Here is a 7,236-nt window from a genome sequence, read left to right on the forward strand (position 1 = left end):
ACTCGCTGCTATGTCCAAAAGTACATATGACTAACAAAATCTTAATTCCTTTACAATTTCTTATTTCTTGTTTCCTCGAATCCCCTCCCAACATGTGAGTGGCAGTGGGTGCCTCAGGGTGTCCTGAAGGCTCTACTATCTGCTGTGCTTTAGTAGCTGTTGGCCAAGCAGGTGGGGGTTCTTTCATCCTTAATCTTTGTGGAAAGGATCAGGCCAATAAAAACGGTGAGCCTAGGTCAGGTATTTAGCAGATATTCCAGCAGGTTATGAAGGGGATTCCTTGGCACATTTTACCCCACTGCTTTTTCCCTCTTGTCCTTCAATACCTCTCTCCCAGGACCTGAGCCCAGACAAAACCCATGGTGCCTAGCTTCAGGACCTAATGAAGCTCAGGCTCTGATGTCTCACTGCAGAAATTCAGTGAGAGACACAGCGATAGGTAAGAGGTGGATTTGTTAGAATTCAGAGAGAAGCACACTCTACAGGGTGTGGGCTATCACAGAGAAGAGTGCATCCGCCATGGAATGTGGTATGGTTAGGTTTTGTGAGCTGGGTGAATTCATATGCTAATAAGTGGAAGGATCATCCCAACAATTGGGGAACCACCCACTCCTCTGTCCAAGACAGTGACTTGGAACTGTCCTGGCACCTCTGGGATGTCATTTAGCTTGCAGACTGAGGATCAAAATTTCTTTGAATTTGACTTGTCTTCTTGGACCCATTTGATTTTAATTGGTTTATAGCCCTTGGACTATGTCATTTTTGCAAAAGTTGTGCCCTGCCCCCTTCCGTCCTGTTTCCTGCTCTTTTCCTGAGCCCTATTTGGGCCCACGATGTTGCCTCTACAATCTTCAGGAGAGACAGCCAGAAAATATCTGGTCTTTGGGAGAGAAATTCTGGATAATATCCAATCCTTCTAGATACTCAGGCCTTCATCTTCCATTTTTCCTACAACATGTGCAACAACAGCATCTCTCAGTGAACCCACTAGGGACGATGGCAGGCACACAATGCCTGCTAGAAGTCTTATATTGGTGGCATCCCTTCAAGGGCAATTCAGCTTCCAGCAATGTTTGCCACTTTGAGAGTTAGCCCTGTAGGCCATTTGGGCCAAAACCCTTGCCACCCTTCTCCTAAAGTTACAAACATACCCCCAGACCAAATCTCCACTCCACTTTTATAGAACATCTGATCTGTTGCCTCTTATCATTCTGTCCTTAAGCCACTTACTAACTCCTACAACCAGGACCCTGCCCCCCTTGTAGGCAACAAGTCTCCTTTGTCATTACTTCTGTTATTACCTAAAGTGGATCTATGACAATGAAATGTTTACTATTGGAAACACCCTAATAGTATTATGAAGGACTATTATGAAGGACTTCATAAGGACTGCTCTTATGAAGGACTAGGGGAGGAAATCAATGAATTACATTCCCTCAGAACAGAGGATAAGGATTATGGATATTTCACCATGTTCCCAGTCTTAGGGCATAGGCTTGGATTGCTTTGCATCATATCTATTCCCATCTGCGGTGGACAAAATGCCAATGAGTTAAGATTACAATCCCTCAATACTACCCAGTAATAGTCACGCTGGGGGCCTTGGGAACACCCAACTTCAGCCTAGGGTCCCAGGCTGTCGACCCACCTAGGGGTCTGGTCCTTGGGAGGTTGTCACACCTCAACCTGCTCAGGGATCCACCAGTCTGGGGGTCCCAGGAGGTGGACATGTCTCAACCTGCCCAGGGACTCACTTCTCAGGAGGCTGACCTGCCTCAAGCTTCCTGGGGATTTGATCTCCAGGAGGCTATCACACCTCAGCCTGCCTGGGAATCTGCACCCTGACCTGGAGACGCCTGGCTCTCAGGTTGCAACAGTACTGGGTAGGATAAGCTTCAGAAAGACTCACCCCTATGGAAGTCCAAGCATGGAAACAGAAGGAAGCCTATTAGTTGTGGGACTGTGCTTGGTCTCAGCAATAACTCAGGAGTCCAATGAGAACCTCATTGCCTTTCTGGAAAGTCAAAAAGAGGCCCTCCAAAAGTTTACCAATCTACACTTAGACTCTTATGAGGAACAGGTGATTTTAAAGGACAAATTCCTGTCCCAGTGTGCATCAGACATCAGGATAAAGTTACAACAGCTACAGCAGCAGGACCCTGCTGCCTCTTTAGATGAAATGGTCCAGACAGCCACCAATACCTTTTATAACAGAGAACAGGAGAGGGAGGCCAATGCCCAGGAAGGGGAGAAAAGGAAAGGAAAAGGCATGCCTATGTGCTGGCTGCCCTCCAGAGAAGCCCTATGGCAAACACCGAGTCCTTGAAGGACAAGGCAAATGCCCAATCTGTAGACAAGCGGGACATTGGGCCGAAGAATGTCCAAACCATGACAAGTCTCCTAAAATGGCTTGCTACAAATGTCATCAACTGGGACATTGGGCGGCACTCTGCCCTCAATACCCAAGAGCCTCAAGGTCAAGAGTCAAGCCTTCCCTCATGATGGTTCAACAGGAATGAAGGAAGCTGCCGGCTCCAGCCAGCCTGCCTGTCACAGATAACCATCACGGGGCTGGAGCCAAGGGTGCAACTGGATGTGGCAGGTAGGTCCAACCATTTCTTGGTTAACACAGGGGCTACCTACTCTGTCCTGACCTCCTATCCGGGAGCCTTCTCTTCCCAAACCCAAACAATTAGGGGTGCTACAGGAAAAATAATTACAAAAAGATTCACCCGAGCACTTCTTTGTTGTTGGGATGGACAAATATTTTCCTACCACTTTCTGGCAGTCCCTGAGTGTCCTACTCCTTTATTGTCCTACTCCTTTCCCTGCCTTTGAAACCTTGCAGCTATTGCAGTTCTGATAGAAGATGCTTTAAAACTCTTTCCTGGGGGCAAATTATTTTTACCAGCCACCAAGTGAAACAACTCCTAAATAGGAGAGGCCATTTATGTATGTCTGATAAAAGGATCCTCAAATATCAAGTAGGGCTGATGGAAAATCCAAGCCTGACTACACCCCCTTGTGAGGTTCTCAACACAGCTACCCTCCTGCCTACCCCCAGGGGCTCGATCCCCTTTCACTATTCCCTAGAAACCTTGGACCACTGGACAAAGCCCCGAGAGGGATTGTCAGAAAATCCTCTGACCGATCCTGAGGAAATCTAGTACACTGATGGAAGCAGTTTTATCTTGATGGAAAAAGAAGAGTTGGATATGAGGTAGTCTCCAATTTTGAGGCAGTAGAGGCTAAACCTTTGCCACCATGTACTTCAGCCCAATTAGCTGAGCTCATAGCCCAGACTCAAGTTTTAGAGCTGGGAAAAGGAAAAAGAGTAGCCATTTACACTGACTCCAAGTATGCCTTTCTAGTGCTACACGCACATGGTGCTATTTGGAAAGAAAGAGGCCACTTGACCATCCGAGGGTCCCCAATCAAATATGGTAATCAAATCCTTAGACTCATGGAGGGAGTCCATCTGCCTGCTGAGGTTTCAGTCTCCCTTTGTAAAGGACACCAAAAAGGGAGCATGGAAGTGGCACAAGGGAACCAAGCAACTGATCAGGCAGCTACGAGAGCAGCATCACAGAACAATGACCTAATGGGGTTGCCACCTTAGTTCCATAGACTAAGTTGCCAGAAACTCCTTCATATACTGAAGGTGAGACTTAAAACTAAGAGTCAGGGGCTTCAAGAAGATCACATGGGGTGGTTCCAAAAGGAGGGACCACTATAAGGCAAATGGCCTCCTCTTCTCCCACTTGCCAATTAAACAACCCCCAAGGAGCTCCTAGAACCCAGCTTGCCCAGCTCATCCAATGACATGGAGCTACCCTGGAGAGGACTGCTGGATGGACTTCCCCAGATGCAGTTTCTCAAAGGTATAAATACCCATTAGTCATGATAGATACATTCACGGGATGGATAAGGCTTTCCCACCCAGACTGAGAAGGCTGAGTTCAGTTCAGTTCAGTTTAGTTGCTCAGTCATGTCCGACTCTTTGTGACCCCATGGAATGCAGCAGACCAGGCCTCCCTGTCCATCACCAGCTCCTGGAGCTTACTCAAACTCATGTCCATTGAGTCGGTGACGCCATCCAATCATCTCATCCTCTGCCATCCCCTCTCCTCCGACCTTCAGTCTTTTCTGGCATCAGGATCTTTTCAAATGAGTCAGTTGTTCACATCAGGTGGCCAAAGTATTGTAGATTCAGATTCAGCATCAGTCCTTCCAATGAATATTCAGGACTAATTTCCTTTAGGATGGACTCGTTGGATCTCCTTGCAGTCCAAGGAACTCTCAAGAGTCTTCTCCAACACCACAGTTCAAAAGCATCGATTCTTCTGCACTCAGCTTTCTTTATAGTCCAACTCTCATATATATAATGACTAATGGAAAAACCATAGCTTTGACTAGATGGACCTTTGTTGGCAAAGTAATGTCTCTACTTTTTAACTTGCTGTTTAGGTTGGTCATAACTTTCCTTCCAAGGAGTAAGCATCTTTTACTTCATGGCTGCAGTCACCATCTGCAGTGATTTTGGAGTCCCAAAAAATAAAGTCAGGCCCTGTTTCCACTGTTTCCCTATCTATTTCCCATGAAGTGATGAGACCCAATGCCATGATGTTAGTTTTTGGAATGCTGAGTTTTAAGCCCACTTTTTCACTCTCCTCTTTCCCTTTCATTAAGAGGCTCTTTAGTTCTTTGCTTTCTGCCATAAGGGTGGTGTCATCTGCATGTCTGAGGTTATTGATATTTCTCCTGGCAAGCTTGATTCCAGTTTGTGCTTCATCCAGCCAGGCATTACACATGATGTATTCCAGGTGACAGTATACAGCCATGATGTACTCTTTTCCCAATTTGGAACCAGTCTGTGGTTTCAGGTCCAGTTCTCACTGTTGCTTCTTGACCTGTATACAGATTTCTCAGGAGGCAGGTCAGGTGGTCTTGTATTCCCATCTCTTTAGGACTGTTCAACTGTTTGTTGTGATCCAGACAGTCAAAAACTTTGGCATAGTCAATAAAGCAGAAGCATATGCTTTTCTGGAACTCTCTTGCTTTCTCAATGATCCAACAGATGTTGATTATTTGCTTTCCAGTTCCTCTGCCCTTTCTAAATCCAACTTGAACATCTGGAAGTTCACAGTTCACATATTGCTGAAGCCTGGCTTGGAGAATTTTGAGCATTATGTTGCTAACGTGCGAGATGAGTGCAATTGACCAGTAGTTTGATCATTCTTTGGCACTGCATTTCTTTGGGATTGGAATGAAAACTGACTTTTCCCAGTCCTATGGCCACTGCTGAGTTTTCCAAATTTGCTCGCATATTGAGTGCAGCAGTTTCTCAGCATCATCTTTTAGGATTTGAAATAGTTTACCTCGAATTCCATCACCTCCACTAGCTTTGTTTGTAGTGATGCTTCCTAAGGCCCACTTGAGTTCGCATTCCAGGATGTCTGGCTCTATGTGAGTGATCACACCATTGTGATTATCTGGGCTGTGAAGATCTTTTTTGTACAGTTCTTCTGTGTATTCTTGCCACCTCTTCTTAATATCTTCTACTTCTATTAGGTCCGTATGCTTTCTGTCCTTTATTGAACCCATCTTTGCATGAAATGTTCCCTTGGTATCTCTAATTTTCTTGAAGAGATCTCTAGTCTTTCCCATTCTATTGTTTTCCTCTATTTGTTTGCATTGATTACTGAGGAATGCTTTCTTATTGCTCCTTGCTATTCTTTGGAACTCTGCATTCAAATGGGTATATCTTTCCTTTTCTCCTTTGCCTTTCATGTCTCTTCTTTTCTCAGATATTTGTGAGGCCTCCTCAGACAGCCATTTTGCCTTCTTGCATTTCTTTTTCTTGGGAATGGTCTTGATCACTGCCTCCTGTACAATGTCATTAACTTCCATAGTTCTTTGCACACTCTATCAGATCTAATCCCTCGAATCTATTTGAATGCTTGAATGGTTCTCTGGAGACCTACTAGTCCTTCTAGAACTAACACCCCAAAAAGATGTTTTTTTCATTATAGAGGACTGGAATGCAAAGTAGGAAGTCAATAGATACCTGCAGTAACAGGCAAATTTGGCCTTGGAGCACAGAGTGAACCAGGGCAAAAGCTAATAAGGTTTTGCCAAGTGAACAAACTGGACATAGCAAACACCCGGTTCCAACAACACAAGAGAAGATTCTACACATGGACATCACCAGATGGTCAATCCTGAAATCAGATTGATTACATTCTTTGCAGCCAAAGATGGGGAAGCTCTATACAGTCAGCAAAAACAAGATCAGGAGCTGACTGTGGCTCAGATTGTGAACTCCTTATTGCCAAATTCAGACTTAACTTGAAGAAAGTAGGAAAAACCACTAGACCATTCAGGTATGATCTAAATCAAATCCCTTATGATTATACAGTGAAAGTGACAAATAGGTTCAAGTAATTAGATCTGATAGTCAGAGTGCCTGAAAAACTATGGATGGAGGTTCATGACATTATACAGGAGAAGGCTGAGGAGGTGGTAAAATAAAAACTGCTCCATGAAATCATACCAAGATTTGGTCTGCCCAGGTTACTGCAAATTAGCAATGGGACATCATTTACCTCTAAGGTCACACAAGGGATCACTAAAGCATTGGGCACTGCTTATTATGTGCATTGTGCCTGGAGGCTTCAGTCTTAGGAAAAGTAGAAAGAGCCAACCAATTCTTAAAAGCAGCAATAAAAAACAATGCAGGAGATCTCCCTGGGATGAAAGGAGGCTTTACCAATAGCTCTCCTCCACACCTATATTGCCCCTAAGGAACAGGTTGGTCTTAATCCTTATGAGACGCTATATGGGAGACCGTTTGTTTATGTCAGTGACCTCTTTCTAGATCTGGAGGCTCAGAACTTCCGATCTTATACCATGGACATTGGGAAATTCCAACAGAATATACACTTGTGGGGTGTCAGATCAGATCAGATCAGATCAGATCAGATCAGTCGCTCAGTCGTGTCCGACTCTTTGCGACCCCATGAATCGCAGCACGCCAGGCCTCCCTGTCCATCACCAACACCCAGAGTTCACTGAGACTCATGTCCATTGAGTCAGTGATGCCATCCAGCCATCTCATCCTCTGTCGTCCCCTTCTCCTCCTACCCCCAATCCCTCCCAGCATCAAAGCCTTTTCCAATGAGTCAGCTCTTCGCATGAGGTGGCCAAAGTACTGGAGTTTCAGCTTTAGCATCATTC

Source organism: Bison bison, unplaced genomic scaffold (assembly GCF_000754665.1).
Source record: "Bison bison bison isolate TAMUID 2011002044 unplaced genomic scaffold, Bison_UMD1.0 scf7180017864389, whole genome shotgun sequence".
Classification (NCBI taxonomy): Eukaryota; Metazoa; Chordata; class Mammalia; order Artiodactyla; family Bovidae; genus Bison; species Bison bison.